The sequence below is a fragment of the Lipotes vexillifer genome, unplaced genomic scaffold (assembly GCF_000442215.2).
Source record: "Lipotes vexillifer unplaced genomic scaffold, Lipotes_vexillifer_v1.1 scaffold408, whole genome shotgun sequence".
NCBI classification, from domain to species: Eukaryota; Metazoa; Chordata; class Mammalia; order Artiodactyla; family Lipotidae; genus Lipotes; species Lipotes vexillifer.
Window position 1 is genome coordinate 3,162,848 of NW_006787469.1, and position 19,092 is coordinate 3,181,939.

Consider the following 19,092-nt stretch of genomic DNA (forward strand, 5'->3'; position numbering starts at 1 on the left):
TTTCCCTTTCCTTCTGTACCCGGTTTTGGTGTACACGTTACTTCCTTTGGTAAAGCTTTCACCAATACCTAGACTAGATTGGGTCACCCTCTTCCTCTTCTCTAATGCTCTGTTTTAGAACTGATCATAGCAGGTAATAACATGTTTGTTGCCAAACCAAATTTGGGTCTGCTCTCCTGCACACATGTGCAGTCAAGCCAATCTACTGACACCGGGTTGTAGTGAAGGAAGGTGCAAAAGCCTGAACTCCTGGAAGGGTTTCAGCAAAGCATTTTTTTTTTAAAAAAGCTCTTAAAATTAATTTCAGTTTGAAGACGTAAATTAAATTGTTGCAATTCTGTGCCTTTTTTGCTAAATTTTTGACAAGGGAATATATATAAATTTGGCAATGGTTTAAGCTTAGCTTTTTCTGAGGAGAATTGAAGTGACCTGTGACCTCTAGAATCTTGACTCAGTCATTCCCCACATTGCGAAAATGGATAGGGTGGAGGCCATTCCGCTTCTCCTTTGCATGTTATTGTAGTTCTCTTGGAGCAGGATATTCTGCAAAAATTTATTAAATGACCCATTCAGTGATTAATCTAAGGGAAAGTCCATGGAGGAGGCAATTTTGGCATTTCTACTTTCAATCCCGTGAAGACTGGGAAGCTCAAACCATATGGGGTGATGGTATGGGTTTAAACGTAAGAAAATAGTGTCATCTTGAAAAGTCCTCTTCTGTGGAATCAGTGAAACTACCAGAACCATGGGTGCTGAATGTCCATGTCCAGCAGGGGGCAGTCTAGAACACCAAAGGCAATAACTTAGAGGCTCCAGTTCATTCGTTCAATGCTGTGGGCTTGATTTCTTGGAGTGGAAGTAACTTACTTCCACTCATTTTCTTACTCATTTAAACTTCAGCTGCTTGCGTTTTTGCTTTTTGTCGGTTTAGCCATTAGTTGACAAAGTAGTTGTCTCAATTCTGATGAGTTTTACATTCTTAGTGTTATACTGGGAGAGCAGGAGGGAAGCAGAGCACAATGCTCAGACAGTGGACCAGTCTTCCAGACATTTATCCACCAAATAGATCAAAAATACAGAGCCTCTTAGTGACATTCACGTGAATGCCTGGATCATAACAGCATATGGGGGATCAAATGCTTTCTGTTTGCTCCTTAGTTCATTAGCTAATTCCGGATGTTCAGCAAAGCATTTTTAAAGGCCAGGTGAGGGGCACAATTCTCTGATTGGTTGATGGTGAGGTAACAGGGCGGTGTCACAGGGGTGAACATTATCAGTCCTTAGGTGCCAGCAGGTCTGGGGTATATGTGCTCATGATCATCAAGTAGTTAATTTCTTTCATTTGGTGGTGGTTTTAGCATCTGTAAAACAACTCAGGAAATATGCATCAGGTACTGTTATCTAGGTACTTCACAGAGGGGCTAGAGCAGAGGATATTGGGGAGGGGTCTGTCCCGGGAAGACCCCATAGGGTCCTGCTCAGTTACAAGTTTTTTGTGTGTGTGTGATTGTCTACTTCCCTCGTCAGACTATAGCTCCGTGAGGGCAATAACTGGGCTCACATTTGCCAAGCACAGTCCTGGCACAGAGTAGGGACTCGTTGAATCTTTTTGAATGAAGCATTTAGAAGGCTCACGTAATCCTCTGCTGACCAGCCTGTGCTTCACACCTCACTTCTGGGGCCATCTAAGGATGAATATGTGCCAGTGTGAATCCCACTCACATTAAGCTGTACATTTGCTACCACAAAGACTAGGAACCAAGCCTTTACTGTGATGTCTACCATTAAAAAAAAAATTCTGCTCTTTGCTTAAACCTGGTACTCTTCATATTTTAGTGTATGCTGTCATGTCAGGTTAAAAAAATATGGTACTTTTGATTTATTAAAAAATTATTTTCCTTAATCAAGTCATTGAATTATGAGAAGTGATGATTTTGAATATTATTATTAAAACCAGTTTTTTGTTTTTTAAGGACTCGTTTTTTAAGGGGAGGGAAGATCAAGCACTTCATCCACTTTTTCTCCTAAAAACTCTCCTAATCTAATGTTTTTCCTTGGACCCAAAGCTCATCTCTTTACAGCATCCAGTGTCTTGTAAGGAACAGCTGGGGGAAGAGTAGGATGGAAGTGAAGAGTGGAAATCTGTAGTTTGCTTAACAAGAGCTAACGTAAACCTTCTCATAATAAGTGCATGTCTTGGCCATTTTATGCTGGCCTGAGTTCAGGCTGGCCTACTTTAAGATGGACATTTTCTGTTTTCATAGGAAACACATGGAATGTCTGGAATTCTGCTGAGAAAAAGGAATCTGCATTCTGCTGTGAAGCAGCCAAGTGCTTGCTTTTTGTTAGTTGTGGTCTCAGACTTCAGTTCCAAAGGCATCCTAAAAATCACACATGATTGACCGATGTTCAATACTGTATCTTCAACCGAAAATGAGAGAGACTGTATATTTAGTTTGAAAAATTTGAAAATTTGTGTTTCATTCACTTTGATAGTATGGTTTAACTGGCCATTTTGTCTTTATGTTTTATTTTGAAGCCCTTTACTTTATAAAATGTTCCATATGGATATTTACTTTCACTTTGAATAAGGTAAAACAATCAGTACTTTAATTGTTGCATCTTTGACATTCCTGTGGCTCCTATATATGAATGCCAGAACTAATGGAGTAGAAAATAGTTCGGAATCATTCATGCAAATAACAGTATTGAAATCATAATAACAATGACTTTATTTGGAACTTTTCCTTATCTTTTTTTAATTACTGTTAAAACTGCTTCTTGTAAATTGCAAGCTTACAGATTTATAGACAGTGTTAGTCTCTCTAAGTCTTGGCCATGTCATTCTACCATACGTGTTAAATGTACCAGGAACAGGGCTGGCTGAACTTTTTAGTCACACAGACATAGCTTTATCCTATTTTACTTTTCAGTGCAACCTGCCATTTTCACTCTGAGGAAACATGAATTGATAGACCAATAGAGTTGATTAACATAGAGTTTCGTGTTTCACTGTTTATTCCCTTCATGATTAACCAGAAGCTTCAAACAGCTGATGTGTTATTTAATTTTTAAGTTTACTGAAGTTAGTAAGTATGTGTGATTCTTCTAAGAGCATCAGTTTCCACATTATGAATGTAACCTCTCTTGGGAAACAGAAGAATTCAAGAAAAAAGGAAATTAGGTGTTTTTCTTGCATAATCATTATCTTGTAGGAATCCACACAGAAAAATAGCTATTGTGCTTTGAAGGAGTTTTTTAAAAAGTGGCTTTTGTTTAGCTCTGTGTGGTATGGCCCAGAAAAAAAATCTGGTTTGTTCTTATTAGTAGCTTCCTACCCTGTGTTTTATTTAGTACAATTAATCAGTTAAAACTTTACTCTGCTTTTGTTAGTAGGCAAAATAAAGTTATCAACTACCTCCATAAGAACAAAAAATCTTGAAATCTAAGGATGTGGATTGGTGGAAAATGAAAGCTCTTTTTGGTGTCGGTGAGATAAAGTGAAGTTAATTGACTTTGCCATGGAGTTAGTCTATGACTTTGGGGGGAAAACATTTTCAGTTTTTAGTTTTGACATTACAGACTTAGACTATCTTTTCATCAAATTAAGTGGTACTCTACTTGTCAATTTTATGTCTAGATGACTTTTGCAAACAAAGAAATGTTTTGGTTATTCATTAAATAGGTATTTTATCTTACATATTTTTTTTGTGAAAAAATATGCGATGAAATTTGGAAATTAATTCATAAAGCAATTTTGGACGTTTCCCCCAGTTCAGTTAAAGAAACTTTAGATCAATCGAGGCATTGATTTAGAATCCAATAAGCGGTACATAATCAGCCCCAGTCTTTCCTCTTAAATACCTCATTTTATAGTGTGGAATGAGAGTCAAAATAAGGGAGAATATATTTTTTAAAAGTCCCTCTTATGTTGTAGGAGGGATACAGATGTTATGGGAGCAATTAATTTTCCTTGGATGTAGTTGGGGGTCATGCTAATTGATTGGGAGTGGTGGTAGAAAAAGATGTAATTTTCAACAAATATTCAAGGAATTTTTATTGCACACCTACTATAGATGAGCACTCTTGCACATGTTAGAGAGCCATTGTGAACAAGACATTTCTGCTCTTAGGAGCTTATATTCAAGGGGGAAGAAATAGCTACTTTTGACAAATAGGTTTTATTTTCAAAGGTAGAGAGCGGGGGGAAGTATTTTCAAAGATAGAGAGGAGGGAAGTTATTTCTGCACTTTCTCCCCTTGAATGGGTCATAGATGCTTTGTGGAAGGTCAAGGGTACATGTGGGGGACTTAGCCTTGGTTGGAGGAGGGGCACCTCTCTTTGGTAATAGGAAGGGGAAAGGGAAAACGGGAATCGAGGCAGAGGTTTGCAACTTGATGGTGGGATTTTCAAGAGCTCGTTGCTAAAGGTGTTAGTTTTCCCAGCAGAGTTGACTGAGGTCATCAGGTGAGGTTGGGGTCCAGGTGTGTGTTGAGATAGTTGATGGAGAGAGGAGCAGGAATCTATCAGGATCGGCAGCATTGAGGTGAGCAATCACAAATCTAAAACAAAATACATCTGCTTGGTTTGATTTTTCCCTATTAATAGTCTACTAATATTCAGCTCCTTGGCTACAGGTTAATGTCTGAGTTCATTTAGGGCTGAGGTTTTGATTGACTGTAATAAATTAGATGACTAGATGGATTCTTGACCAGTTTTATATAGATCTGATGGAACCCATATGTTTATTTTAAAAATCCATTAAAATGTGCTCATTTAGCCCAAATTACAACAGATTTCTTAATTCTAATTCTTTTCGAACATAAACTTTTGCAAATTGACATTAAATATGCCCCACCCTTTTTTAATTGCTTGCTTTTCAAATGGAATAAATTGTATCAGGTGAAACTGTTATTGCTGAATGGTTTTTTAGTTTTTGAAGAATAACATAATTTTAGTAAGGCAAAAAACCCTGCTTTCTGCCAGTGCTGTCTAAACGTGAAGCCCCTTCCCCTGCCCCAACCCTGGCAGGTTATTTCATGGCTGCACTGCTCTCTGCATTTGTTTCTTTTAACAGCCCTTTAATGCTTTCAATTCAAAAAGCTTTTAGCTACCATTAGGAATGGATCCAAAAATCAGTGACAGAAATTAATAGACAATACGTTTGAACAATGCTTTGTTACATTCCATTGCACAATATCTGTCTCCATAAAATTCTTTTCTTGCCAGTGAAGTAGAGTTTAAATAGAGCGTAGGATCAGTGAATAAAGCCTTAAGAAACATTCTTAAAACCTAGTTATCCCTTTAAGACTTCTGTCTGTTTCCCTTTTTATCTCCCCTTGGACAATGTTTTATCGTGGAAATTAATTCTGCAGCCCCTTTTGTTTCATACCTTATTTCTCTCAATACATTGCACATTGTTACTTCTGCTCAAGTTACCTTCAATGAAAATGGTTTAGTCCATTTTCATTCCTAATCTTATAAGGATGTATTATGAGTGTGCCAAGTACAGTTCCTATTGTTTTGATTTGAATATAACTACTGCTACCATAGAGACCTAAGAGTGAATTTTTATTACCTTTCCTTTACTTTATAGCAGAATTTAATTTGGACTGAGTATCAAGTTGGATATATTAATCCTAGATTTGAACACAAATAAACAGATAGATATAGAGATTATTTGTATCTATTGAGATACAAAGTCAACTGTATATATTTATTTATACACTGGGGAGTAAATTTCTTCTGTTGTGATATCAGTTATTGTTGGTGTATTTAGGATTCATCGTGTTAGTGGAACTATAGGTTTTGTTGAAAAACTCTGCACAAGTGGGTATAGTAGTGTGATCTACGCATTTTCAAGTGGTAACGAGTTGTATTAAATTGAGTCACTATTATATGGCGTTTAGGGGATTTGAGAACCACAGTGTAGACCTGTAACGGATCTTTACACATTACGAATCTTTCAAGTTTTGGGCAGAATAGTTTTATCAAAGCAAATTTGAACAGGAGAGCTTGCTTGAGTTTAGTAAGGATGTTATCTAAGATTATGTTTTAAATATGTCATTTTGTATTTTTGCTGGATAAGGTTTTTGCCAGTGAGAAAATATACTGAACACGAGACAGTAATCCTTTGGCTGTCTTTTGATTTATGGTCTCTTCTTTTAACCAGATTTGCAATTGGCAGGGAGTTGTTTTGCTTTTCTAAGCACTGTTTAATAGCACTTGCATTTTATTATCAATTAATAGGCTTTTTAAGAAAGTCAATTAATACAAGCATTAATTGTATCAATATTGTATTTTTCCTACAACATAATGGATTTTTCTTAACCTTACAGTCCAGTGCTAGATATTAAAATAATCATCCTTATCTAACTGAGGAAGTTGATTTAATTTCCCTGTACTGTTCATTATGGAAGGCTGGAGAACACCTCACAGCCTATTAATGTATCCACTTCATTATTCTTCTTTGAGTAATATTATGCAAATTAATGGAGAAAAGAGTCACAGGGTGTATGACTACACATCTTTAGTTTCCAAAACATCTGTTATTTCAAAGCATCTTACCTGCTAAATCTTTCCTTTTCCTTTTTGGGTAGATACTGGGACCCTCATGATAATTCATCTTCTAAAGGACCTTTTAGGTCCTGGGTTTTCAACTTTTCTAAATTTTTAAAAAACTGGAATAGAGTTGATTGAATTTAGTATTTATAGCTAATATTTTAAGATGATTAAATTTATTCTAGGCATGGCACATCTAGACTCCTGCTAACCAGTATAACTATTAAAATTAAAAAGTAATGCAACTTGCCTAAATTTTTTGCTTTAGTACATTTGAATAATGACCTTCACCCCTCCTCACACCCTTTTCCCCACCCCTGCTCCAGCCAGAAAGAGAGTAAGCAGTTGAACATGAAATAAAAAGTCTTTTAATGTTATAGTTAGCAGTAATTTTGAAAACTGGATACCACCCTTCTTCCAGTTAGTCCTGTGACTCATTCATTTGGGTTACAGTATCCTTCAGAGGGCGATCTAATAATTTTTCAAAGACATACTGGCCTAAGACTATAACCTTGACAATGCTTACACTGTATTAGAAGGTGTTAATGGAATGAAGGAGAGCAGGCTTCTGAATGGCTGATTAAATAATATTTTTATAACCTGAAGTAATGTTAAACCAGTCAATCTTGGTGGGAAAAAAAAGGAGTGATTTCCAGTTGGGCAGAACTCTACTAGATATGACCTAAAAATTAATATTTATGGTTAAGAAGCTATATCCCTCACAGAGTCAAATTTTCTCTGGTGTGTGACTTGAGGGAAGGAATAAGGTATTAAGTTAATTAGTTCTGACATCTGTAACCAAATCCATAGTGCTCTGAGTTTAGATTGTCACATTTTCAGCAATTTGGGCCAAATGAATTTTCACCAACGGTGCTCAGAAAAAAATCTTGAAGCTAATGGTGAGTGAGCAAAATCCACTTGGAATTGTCTTCTCATCTTCATATTATTCAGGTTTTTCTCAGAGTAATCATGTAATTAGGTCTTCGTATGAAAAATATCCAAGTAGTAAGATTGTACAAAACAACCTGGGATTGATTTAAGTAGGAAATTTTTACATTCACTAAACCAGGCTCAAAAGAGTCAAAATTGGTAGCAGAAGCTCAGCTTCCCCGTTATCTCATCACTTAGATATAGCTTAACTGGAAGTTTACCCTTGTTCTATATGTTGAAAGAGAGTTTGTTAAATAGGAGAAAAAATTCCAAGGGGAATGTTTAGCTCCTTAGTATTTTGAAGTCCCTAGTTTGCTTACCAACAATCTTGTATGTTTTTCACTAGAGAAGTCTTCATTTTCTCAATTATTGCTTTTGGATTAAGGTGTGTATTTCAAACAGGAAAATGCACTAGGATTTAGGATGCAGATGTTAAAATTTTATGTAAGATTCATTTTCAGCTTTCTTATTCCAAATAAATAAAATTTTACTCTAAGTAAATAATCTTTTGTTTTAAACCAGTAAGTTGTTACTTCTGTACTGTATGTTTTAAAGACTTTTATCAGCCATTTTTCGTTTAGATTAGTGTTTTAACTTTGCTAAAATATCACCAACGTTACTTTCTGCTAGAAGAAATCTAACTGTAGGATTTAAAATCAAGGAATCAATCCACTGGCTTATATTCCATCAAAACTATTATAATATCATAAATATCCAATGAGCCCTTCTCTCACTCTCTTTTTTTTTTTTTTTTTCTGATTAGTTTAATCTTTTTAAATGAGTTCAACTACTCCTTGAAAGTCGTTAAAAGGGCCACAGTAAGCTCCATTTGCCTGGTGTCTGGGGTGAAGAAAATACAAAAATTGCTGACATTTATGAGCACTTCCTTCTGTCGGGGAGCAGACTGTCCTTCCTCTATTCCATGCTTAGAAAGAGGGAGGGAACCCAAGGACATTCTGCCCCTCTTTTTACTCCATTTTCCCCTGAGGGAGGTGGGGCTGCTAAGCTGATTGGCCCAAGCTGAGGATAGAAGTGTTGCTGGTTTTTACTTGCTGCTATGCCGTCAGGGCAGATGTGGGCCCCTCCTTCTCTCTTTCCTCTCTTGATTCTGGGGCAGGCTGGTCATTCTTGCCCTTGCAGTTGGTTGGGAGTTGGCCCTTTTTCTTTTCCTTGTAGATGGGTGCAGGTTCTGTCGGAATGGTGGGCAGGAATGGAAGGAGGAGGTCACAAATAGACTTGTGTTATTTCATGTTTTGAAATAAGTTTTGGCCTCAGATACTGTATATTTAGAAGACGTTTCAGAATTATGATTAAATTCTTGCTTTCATAAGAGGACCAAATGATGTTGAATTTTCTACACTATAGCATTCCAATTTTGGACATAAACTTGCAGTAAAAATTCCAGAATCAGAATATTATAGTGTTGCATACACTGACAAAGCATTCAGATTTATTCATGTAATGGATTTTTATTTATTATATATGAGGAAATAAACCAGTAGCAAATAAGAAAGAGCAAAGTGAGACAAACAAATTTCAGAAACCATTTGAAAGGCCCTTGGCTTTTTTTAAAATTAACAGCTGTTTTGAGTTGTAATTCACATACTATAAAGTTCATTCTTTTAAAGTGTACAGTTCAGTAGTTTTTAGTATATTCACTGAGTTGTGCATCCTTCACTGCTATCAAATACCAGAAGATTTCTCTTACCCCATACACATGAAGTGCCACCAGTCACTCTTACCACCAGCCCCCACCCTAAACCACTAATCTTTCTCTGTCTATGGATTTGCATAGTCTGGATATTTCATATAAATGGAATCATATTATATGTGGCCTTCTGTGTTTGGCTTCTTTCACTTTGCATAGTTTTCACAGTTCATCCGTTTTGTAGCAAGTGTCAGTTTATTTATGGCCAAAAAATATTTCAATGTATGGAATATTTTGTTTATTCATCAGTTGATGGACATTTGCATTGTTTCCACTTTTTGGCTATTATGAATAATGTTATGAACATTGGTATACAAGTTTTTGTTTGGATTTATTTTCAGTTCTCTTAGGTCTATATCTAGAGTTGGAATTTCTAGGTCATAGGGCAGCTCTATGTTGAGCTTTTTGAGGAATCCATTGACTTTTTTTTTTTATTAATATATATTTTTTATTTAATTTATCTTTGGCTACGTTGGGTCTTCGTTGCTGCCCGCGGGTTTTCTCTAGTTGCGGCGAGCTGGGGCTACTCTTTGGTGCTGTGCACGGGCCTCTCCTTGTGGTGGTTTCTCTTGTTGCAGAGCACGGGCTCTAGGTGCGCGGGCTTCAGTAGTTGTGGTGCCTGGGCTTAGTTGCTCTGTGGCATGTGGAATCTTCTCGGACCAGGGCTTGAACCCTGTCCCCTGTATTGGCAGGCAGATTCTTAATCACTGCTCCACCAGGGAAGCCCGAAGAATCCATTGACTTTTAATACACTCCTGAAGGGGAAGCAGTCAAATACAAACAAGATTTTGGAATTAGATTATTTGGGATAAATTAAGTATTGCTATATCTAACTTAAAAATCATACTTTAATGCAACAGATTATTTTGTAATTATAGATAATTTAGGGAGACTTGTTTGGCTGTATAAGGTATGTTGATTAAAGGAATAGATTATCATGTCTGCTGAGGCCGAAAGAAGAATCAAATTTCCGTGTAGAATATTGGTTAATTTGCATTGATATTGCATTGCCTAAAATGGTAACCTGATAACTAATGCTAATAGAGTCCTCATTTTTTAATAGGATGGAGTAAAATAATATAACATAAATATTTAAACAGTGGAAATGTACCCACATGCTTAGTTTTATGTCAAAGAACATAGTCAGTACTCTTGCCAAATGGCAAATTAATCAACGTTCCAGCAGCAGTGGGCCCTCAACCTGTCTGCCTTTTCTCTTCTGTACATAAGGGCATGAGATGGAGGAACACAAGATCCCCAGAGTATAAGGAGTTAAAAATAAGTGATTACCTCTTTCCCAGAAAAATGTAAGCTTTGATGATTCTCTACTTTATAGATAGCAGGGTGCTTTCCTCATATCTCTTTTGATGCTCACAAAAGCCACGTGAGGTAGGTTAGTTTGCTTACTTTATAGATGAAGAAATTGAAGTTCACATTGATTAAGAATTTGCCCAAGTTTCCAGCTAGTAAGTGGCAGAGTCAGGATTTGAACCCAGGTCCTCTGCTCCAGGCACCACACCCTCAGAAAATTATTCATTCCCCAGGAAGGGTGTTGGACGTCGTTGAGGTATGTCCAGTTGCACAAAAGGACAAGCTTTGGAACAAGACTGTCTAGGTTGGTAACTTTGTTATGGTTTTTAGTTTCATAGGAGCTATAGGTGTAAGGGATTTATACCTAATTCTGTGTCGTACACATTTAAGTAACATTATGATAATGATAATTTAATTTGAAAAATCATTTACAAGCAGCCTGTGTAATATACTCAAGCGTGAGAAGCGTTGTGACAAAGCATTGTGCTCTTGAAGCCTTTTCCTTCCTTACATTCTCATCTGAGCTGTTATAACAAACTCTTCACTGGCTCCCCAGCCTCCATGCACTCCCTGCTCTAGTCTGGTCTAACAAAGGCATCTTTTTAGGGTTCAAACTCATTCATGTCCTCCCTTTCTCTGTGTACAGATGTTCTCGCCTGGCATTCAAAGCCCCTTGGAATATGCACAACTGTCCTTTCAGCCTCATCTGATCTGTAGAATATATATCTCTATACTAGACATGGAGTTCTCTGCCAAATTCCCCCCAAACACCTTCAGACTAATTACTCAGTGCCTTCGGTGGCACCCTCTCTATCCCCCATTTCCTTCTTTTTGCCCCGTGCTCCCCAATCTTTACAGCCAGGTCAAGATCCTTCTTCTGTGTCAAGCCTTCCTGTAAGACTCTAGGCAGAAGCAATCTCTCTCCCCTATTGTTGTTGTTGGTTTTTTTTTTTTTATGGTGCTAAAATATATGTAACATAAAATTTATCATTTTAACCATTTTTCAGCTTTGATGAGGTATAATTGACAAATAAAATTGTAAGATATGTGAGGTGATGGATATATTAATTAACTGGATGGTGGGAATCCTTTCACAATGTATACATGTATCAAATCACCATGCTGTACTCTTTCAATATTTTAGCCTTTTAACCATTTTAAGTGCACAGTTCAGTGGTATTAAGCACATTGACGTTGTTATGCAGTCATCATTACCATCCATCTCCCAGACTTTTTCACCTTCCCAAACTGACACTGAGTACTCATTAAACAATAACTCCCCAATTTTCCCTCCTCCCAGACCCTGGCAACCACCATTCTACCTTCTGTCTCTCTAAATTTGACTACTCTATGTACCCCATGTAAGTGGAAACATACAGTGTTTGTTCCTTTGTGTTTGGCTTATTTCACTTACCATAATATGCTCAAGGTCATCCATGTTGTAGCATGTGTCAGAATTTCCTTTCTTTTTAAGGCTAAATCATATCCCACTGTGTGTGTGTGTATATACATATACCATATACCACATTTTGTTTATCCAGTCATCCTTCAGTGGATACTTGGGTTGCTTCCACCTTTCAGCTATTGTAAATAATACTGCTATCAACATGGGTATATAAATGTCTGTTCAAGTCCCTGCTTTCAATTCTTTTGGGTATATACTCAGAAGTGGAATTGCTAGATCGTATGTTTAATTTTTTGAGGAACTGCTGTTTTCTGCAGTGGCTGCACCATTTTACATTCCCACCACCAATACACAAGCGTTGCAATTTCTCTACATCCTCACCAACACTTATTATTTTCTTTCTTTCTTTCTTTTTTTTAAAGTAATAACCATCCTAATGGGTGTGTGAACTGGTATCTCATTGTGGTTTTGATTTGCATTTCCCCAGTGATGAGTGATATTGAGCATCTTTTCATGTGCTTATTAGCCATTTGTATACCTTTGGAGAAATGTCTATTCAAGTCTTTTTGCCCATTTTTTATTTGGATTGGTGTTTTATTGTTGTTGAGTGTAACTTGTTGTTTTTAAGGACTTAGTTTGTATTTGTCTTATAACACTTTCCACAGTCTGGCTTACATTGGCATTGTTTGTGTGTGTCTTTTTCTCCCTTCTAGGCTGGGTGAGCCTCTAAAAGATAGCCGTGTTATTTCAGTAGTATCCAGCACAGGTATTGCTCTATACATAGTAAGCCTTAAATCCCTACTTGTTAAATAGGTAGTAGAAGACAGTATAGTATTCATTTAACAAATACTTGAGTACTGACTGTGGTCAAGACTCTTTTCTTGGAGCACTGATCTGAGCATGGGGTGCATGGCCAAAGTAGGAGGAGGGCAGCAGTGTGGGTGGGGGAGGACTGGGGTGCAGTTGTTTGAACAATGTGGTGTGTAGTCTTTCCATGAGATCATGCCCATTTGAAAAAAAAAATACTATTGTGCAATGAGTAGAATCATGACTTATGTTTCAAATTTACATAGCTGATTTTTTGTTCTCCTACTTTTCTGCCTTGTTTCTGACATTGCTACCCTCAAGCCCCCTTCTCCCATTGGGGTGTAGCTAATTGGAACATTAACTGCAAGGCTCAGATGTCACTGCGAACAACCGTGAAGGTAACCAGCCCTTTTCATCCTCCTCCCTTCAGTAGGAAGCTTAGGTTTTTGAGATCCTGTGGGTATTTTAGCTTTGTTCACAACTGATATTGTTGATATCGATATCAACTCAAGCTGTGAAAAGTGATAGTTTTAGCAAGCTATTAACAAACTGCTATTCAAGGGTACACCAAATCTTGTATGGTGACTCTTGACCTGGTAGCTGTGACGTCTGATAAGTGAGTCTCCCAGATTTAATTGTGACATGTAAACTCTGCCCTGGGTAAGGGTGTGTTGTCAGCTCCAGGCGAGCCACCTATTTCCTAAGTACTGCAGTTTAACTTTGGGTTTCCAAGATCCGATCTATCAGATTTATTTCATTAGTATTAATGAACTAAATTCTTGAAGTTTTGGTAGAGAAATTGTGCTGTTGAGCCTCTTTGCTTATTTCCATGACAACTACCTTTTAAATATTAGGAGTGACAGGCATTTATAAGTGTTCTCAAATGCTACCAAATTACTTCAGTTGAATCAACTGAAATCACATTATTCTCTAATATTAGCATTCTTGCTGCAAATTTACAGAGTTTGCACTTCATATAAATTAAACATTTTTAAAATGCTAGGAGTTGGCTGAACACTTCTTTTGGCCATTTTTTATATGCTGTAAATTTTCTCTGTGACCTCTTTAGACTGTATATTTTTCTTAAGTATGAGTCCCCAGGAAAATGGTGTAAAATTCATTTTTCTAATTTGCATTACATTTGTTTTAGGAGGAATATTTAGGAACTAAGAAGAGATGCTTATGCATATTTTTTTGGTTAGTATCAACTGCCTGCAGATTATCTGTGATAAATTATAAAATTTGGACCTATTGTTCACTCAGGTCTAGCTATTGTTCACTCAGACTTTCTTGGTTTCCATCCCATCACTATTTGGTCTATATATTTAGATATTCTAAATAATTTAATTTTAAGCAAAATGATAGTGAGAAGATATATTTGTTGAGGGAGATAATTAAATAAGTCTTCATTCTAAGATGAATACTAATGTTTTCTCCACTTTCAAGTGTTTTAGTTTTTTGCATTTGTGTGTGTGTGACCACATATGGTCCCCCCACACACAACCTAAAACACTTGAAAATGATGAAAAACTGGAAGCATAGGAATAATAAGACTACAGATAATCTTTTGTCATTTGTGCTTGTTGAAGAAGGCTGAATCACTTACAACCTTTACACTTCAGGCGTTTGAGTTTTGAATGTTTGTAAGTTGGAGTCTCTATGGGAAATAGATGGACTCTCAAATAAGATAATTGAGGAGAATTTAATAAAGAGACTGTTTACAAAGATGTGAGCAGAAGAAAGTGAAACCAACAAAGGATGGTGCAACACCACGGGATTACAAGTGTTACCTTCCTATTTCCACTCTTGCCAGAAAGAATAAGGGGAGGGAGAGGTTACCAGAAACCAGAGGGTAGGGGCTTCCTGACAAGAGCTGTGGCCTTTGTTGAGGGATGCTGCGAACCCATGGTGACCTCGCAGTGGGGATATAGGAAATAAACACCTTGGCCTCACTCTCTTCCTTCCCCTTTAATCTCCTGCTGATGCCTCCTATTGGCTGAGTCCAACAGGAAGCTACAGGACAAGGAAACCTCTAGGCATCAGCCTCCCAGGGCACATAGCAGGTAGAGAAGGATACAGAGTGGATCTCTAAGGGCAAATGGAAAATATCCATCCCAAATGCATTCTGCGCCTCCCCGCCCCGGTTTGCTCCCTATCATCCTATCATGATATTGAGTATTAGGACACTAAAGAAGAGATCTAGCTGTCTGAACTATTTAATAGTGGAAGTCCTGGATGCTGCTTCCCCAGAAATCCTGAGTAGCCCAGACGGAAAGTGGCATTGAGCCTTGTTGGCTCACAGCCTATTTCTCCTACAGGTGAAATATCGGGGGCTGCCTCTAAACACAGCTCAAGCACTGCTTGCCCCACATTCCCTAATTTCACACTGGGATTCTTCATCAGGACTGCTTAAGCATTCCAGAAAATTGAGCATCTCCAATGTGTCTGGAATGGACTAGGTTCTGAAGTCATAAAGACAAGTAAGACATGGACTGTAAGCTTCTTAAGAAAGGAACTAACAAGTGTGACTTAAAAATTACATGCTATAAAATATTGTAGGCAAGGAAGGCTTCATATAGGAAATTAATCTTGAAAAATGAGTAAATACTCTCCAGATGACCTATCATTATAGCAGCACAAACAAAGATTTGAGATGACCTGACATACTTATCAGGAAAACGTATCAGGAAAGTTTTGGACCAGCTGTTTTTTCCAAGCCAAGCAAGGCAATTCTGTCTTTAAAGGCACAGAAGTCCTACCACAAGACCTTTCCATTTGGGAGTATGCTGGTAGCAACAGGCCAAGAGTGACATAATCCTGCCTTCCATTCACCCTCATAAACAACTACTGTTTTCAGAAGTTCCTGGCATTTGGGGGCAATTCTGTCATATTGTACTCAGTTTCTGCATCTTACCACCTTCTTGACCAACTTCCAGAAACGAAGTGAGGGTTCACCTGAACGCTGGCTGTGATTGATACCTTCAGAGGCCTCTTCATCTCAGCTGCTGTCTAGACCTACATATATCCGTATGCAGTGGAAATGGTTGCTTCCAGTGTCTCAATGAGTGGTCCTGTTCTTGGACCAGTGGAAGGATCCAGAGCAATCTGCCTGAGATTGTGAGTCCTATCCCAACATAAAATATATCGTAGTCTTCCTCTAGGTTGACCCATGTACCTCCCCTCCCAGGGGGGCATCTGAGGAAGGAGGATGGTGTTCCTCTAGCTTGGCTTTTAAATAGTAGTTGCAGGGACTTCCATGGTGGTCCAGTGGTTAAGACTGCACACTTCCACTGCAGGGGTCGCGGGTTCAATCCCTGGTTGGGGAACCAAGATCTCGCGTGCCGTGTGGCACAGCCAAAAAATAAACAGATGAAAGAAACACCTTTTAAAAAAATAAATAAAAGTAGTTACATACCAGCAACCAGCATTTTAGAGATAAAGACCCTGAAACTTGAGAGTTCAAGAAATTTATTCAAGATTGCACAGGTTTTGAGTTTCAGAGCCAAGGTTTCTAGAGCAGGATTACAACATGGGCTTTGTGGTCGGCGAATTCAATAAATGTTTGTTAAATGAATGAATGAATAGATTGTCAGTCTTGTTGGAATGTCAGATCAGTAGAAGAATTGGTTGGTGATTGCAGCTGAACAGAAGATGTCTATTTTGAGGCTTGTTTCTCTAAAAAAATTTCTAGGATAGAAATGCTCTTTTGACATAATAGGTCTAGTTCAGTATTTTTGGGCCTAAAAGGCAACTGTTGTGGGGGAGGGGGGAACGGTCTATATCCATGAAGGCCCTTAAAAAAAGATTTCCTATATGTTTAAATTTGTTTTCCAGAAGGACAAGTTCTCATATAACATAGTTCATGATATGTCTTAAATCTCTTTATAGACAGTATCCCTTCTCACGTTGCTAATAAGGAGAAAACAGGTGCTGGGGAAACTTTAGTTTGGGGAGCACAGATGACATGTAATTTCCTTGGGATTTTTCTGTATTTGTTTTATAAACTCTCATACCCTGATATACTTTGACTGATGAAACTGATGAGACAGAGAATGCCAGCTTAAGCAATAGCACGTGATTATAAAGGTTTAGATGTTTTTCACATATTACTGGAGAAACCATCTTTTTATCAGCTAGTGTGTCTTTTTCCAGAACATGAGCAGTTTCATGATTCCCCTTTAAGCCTTTGGGCAAACAACCTCTCTTTAAAGGAAAGGAATTTCCTTGGTCAGAATAGACAAGTTTTTTCCTTGTCATTTATCAGTTACCATACTTGGGGGCCGGGAAGTTTTGTTCCCTGTTTAGTCCATTAGTCATGAGGGCCATTGGTCACAGGTCTTCCTGACGGATGTGTCCTTGTGAACTAGCCCTAGTGAGCCTGCAGGCCTTGAGATGGGTGAAAAATGAATACACTTGCTGTGTCTGAGAGAACATTCGCTTTTGCCTCCTCTTTTAAAACTTCTGAAGGGGCTTTCTCTGGGCAGACTGAATTGGATTTCTCTGCAGAGTTTTTCTCTGTAGATGATCTATTTAAAGTTTCTCTTCAGTTGTAGTACTTCAGGCATCCAGTATTCTCATTTACTGTTCTTTTGAAATTTTCTATCTTTGGGGCAATAACTACAAGAGAGAAAGTCTTTGTATCTAGAATCTGACATTTATACCCCTCTACTAGGTGAGCTTCTGGAGCCCAGAAACTGTACTTTCAATTCTGCAGTGTCCTTAGTAACCTCTAGGATGTTTCTTTTCATGTCAAGTTAGAGAGAATGGAATATTCTGAGCTCCATTGCATTTCTCGTCTACATCATCCAGGTTACGTTAATTATTGTAAATTGCTGTGAGTGGGGACTCTAGGTAGCCTCGTTCCCCCCAAAACAACTGGCACAACATATAGTTAATGATTAATATATTCTTGTTATTAATAAGTTAGTTGTGTTTGACCCAATCCAAAGGAAGGTAGTATCTGCTTGAAGAGCTTCCATTAGTTAATAATTATTAAATGTTATAACAAATAAAAAATGTGCTGAAGACTTAGAAAAAAGTGTTTGAGCAATATCATTATCAATAGGTAAGTTTACTTTTCCTTTGGTTTCTGAAGTTATTTAAATTCAATCCAGCAGAAAGGAAGCCTTCTTGGATAAGTAGGATCCAAGATTAAGAAAAAAAAAAATGGAAGGAAGGGTTTAGGTAAATGAAATCTTCTGATTGTTAATCTGCATGTATAAAATCCACAGTAGATTTTAATTTCAGCATCACTTAGTCCTATATAAGTAGAATTTGCTTCGGTTAAACACAGATACAAGCTCAAAATATATGACTGACAGTGTACTAACTCTGAATGTAGCAAATATTTAGAATTAACTTTTAACCCAAATATTACTTCGCGTTATCTCAATCTGCATTGGAAAATTTATCTAAGTAAATTAGTTGAGATTGTAGTCCTCAAAACTGAGGGATGCTTCATTGTTAAATAGCCCTGGGCTTCTTTTTTAAATGATAATATTTAGACTGATCCTTCCCTTCAGACTTGACTTTCCAGAAAGCAACAGTGTGGCTTTTGAGGCTGACTCTGAGTTGGAAGGAAACCATGGAGGTCATCTAATCTAGTGGTTTCTCCGCCTACGCACAGTGACACAGCTGGTTATTTGACATTTATGGGGGTACAAGTTGTGCCTCCTGCCTGGGGATGAAAAACTTCTTTTTACCCCTTAATTCATCCTCCAATCTGTGTGTCAAGAATTGAGCTGACCATTTCAATCTAGTTTCATCCAATTTTATTTTACTTTTTTTCCCCGTTTAATTGTATTGGATGACATGAATTGGGGGAGACAGATGCTTAGTGCTTGAGAGGGGGGGAAACTATTAAAGGCAAAAGAAATCACACGAAAAGGATTTTCTGGGTTTTTCCAACTTGGATCTAGCTATTTTTTGTAGGTTGATTTAGAGCAGGGCAAAAAGATTTTGACTTTCAAATCAAAGTGATATAATCTCCTCAAGAGGCTTACTAGAATCTTTTCTAACTGTCATTTTTTTTTTTAGGATAATAACAATCAAACAATAACAACGATAATAAAAATAACAGTAATAACAACAGCAACAATGATGTGTCAAGTGTTTTAAAACATTATTTTCTTGAACACTCATGACAACCCTATGAAGTAGGTACTATTATAATTCCCACCTTGAGGAGGGGGGGAAATGAGGAAATGAGGAAACTGAGGCACAGAGAAGTTAACTTGCCCAAAGTCACCCACTTTAAATCTTCTTGAAAGAAATAGTCCATTTTTCCATTCATTATAGCTTGAACTAAATGTGATATTTACTCCCTTTTTTTTGTTTTTTTTTTTTGTTTTTTTTTTTTTTGCGGTACGCG

At 37.5% G+C, this 19,092-nt stretch overlaps 1 protein-coding gene across 1 annotated transcript in view; it reads left to right on the plus strand.

Moving 5' to 3' along the window:
• The window catches only part of FSIP1 (fibrous sheath interacting protein 1), a 184,606-nt gene that overhangs the window by 130,575 nt on the left and 34,939 nt on the right, over positions 1 to 19,092 (plus strand). The window lies entirely within an intron of this gene.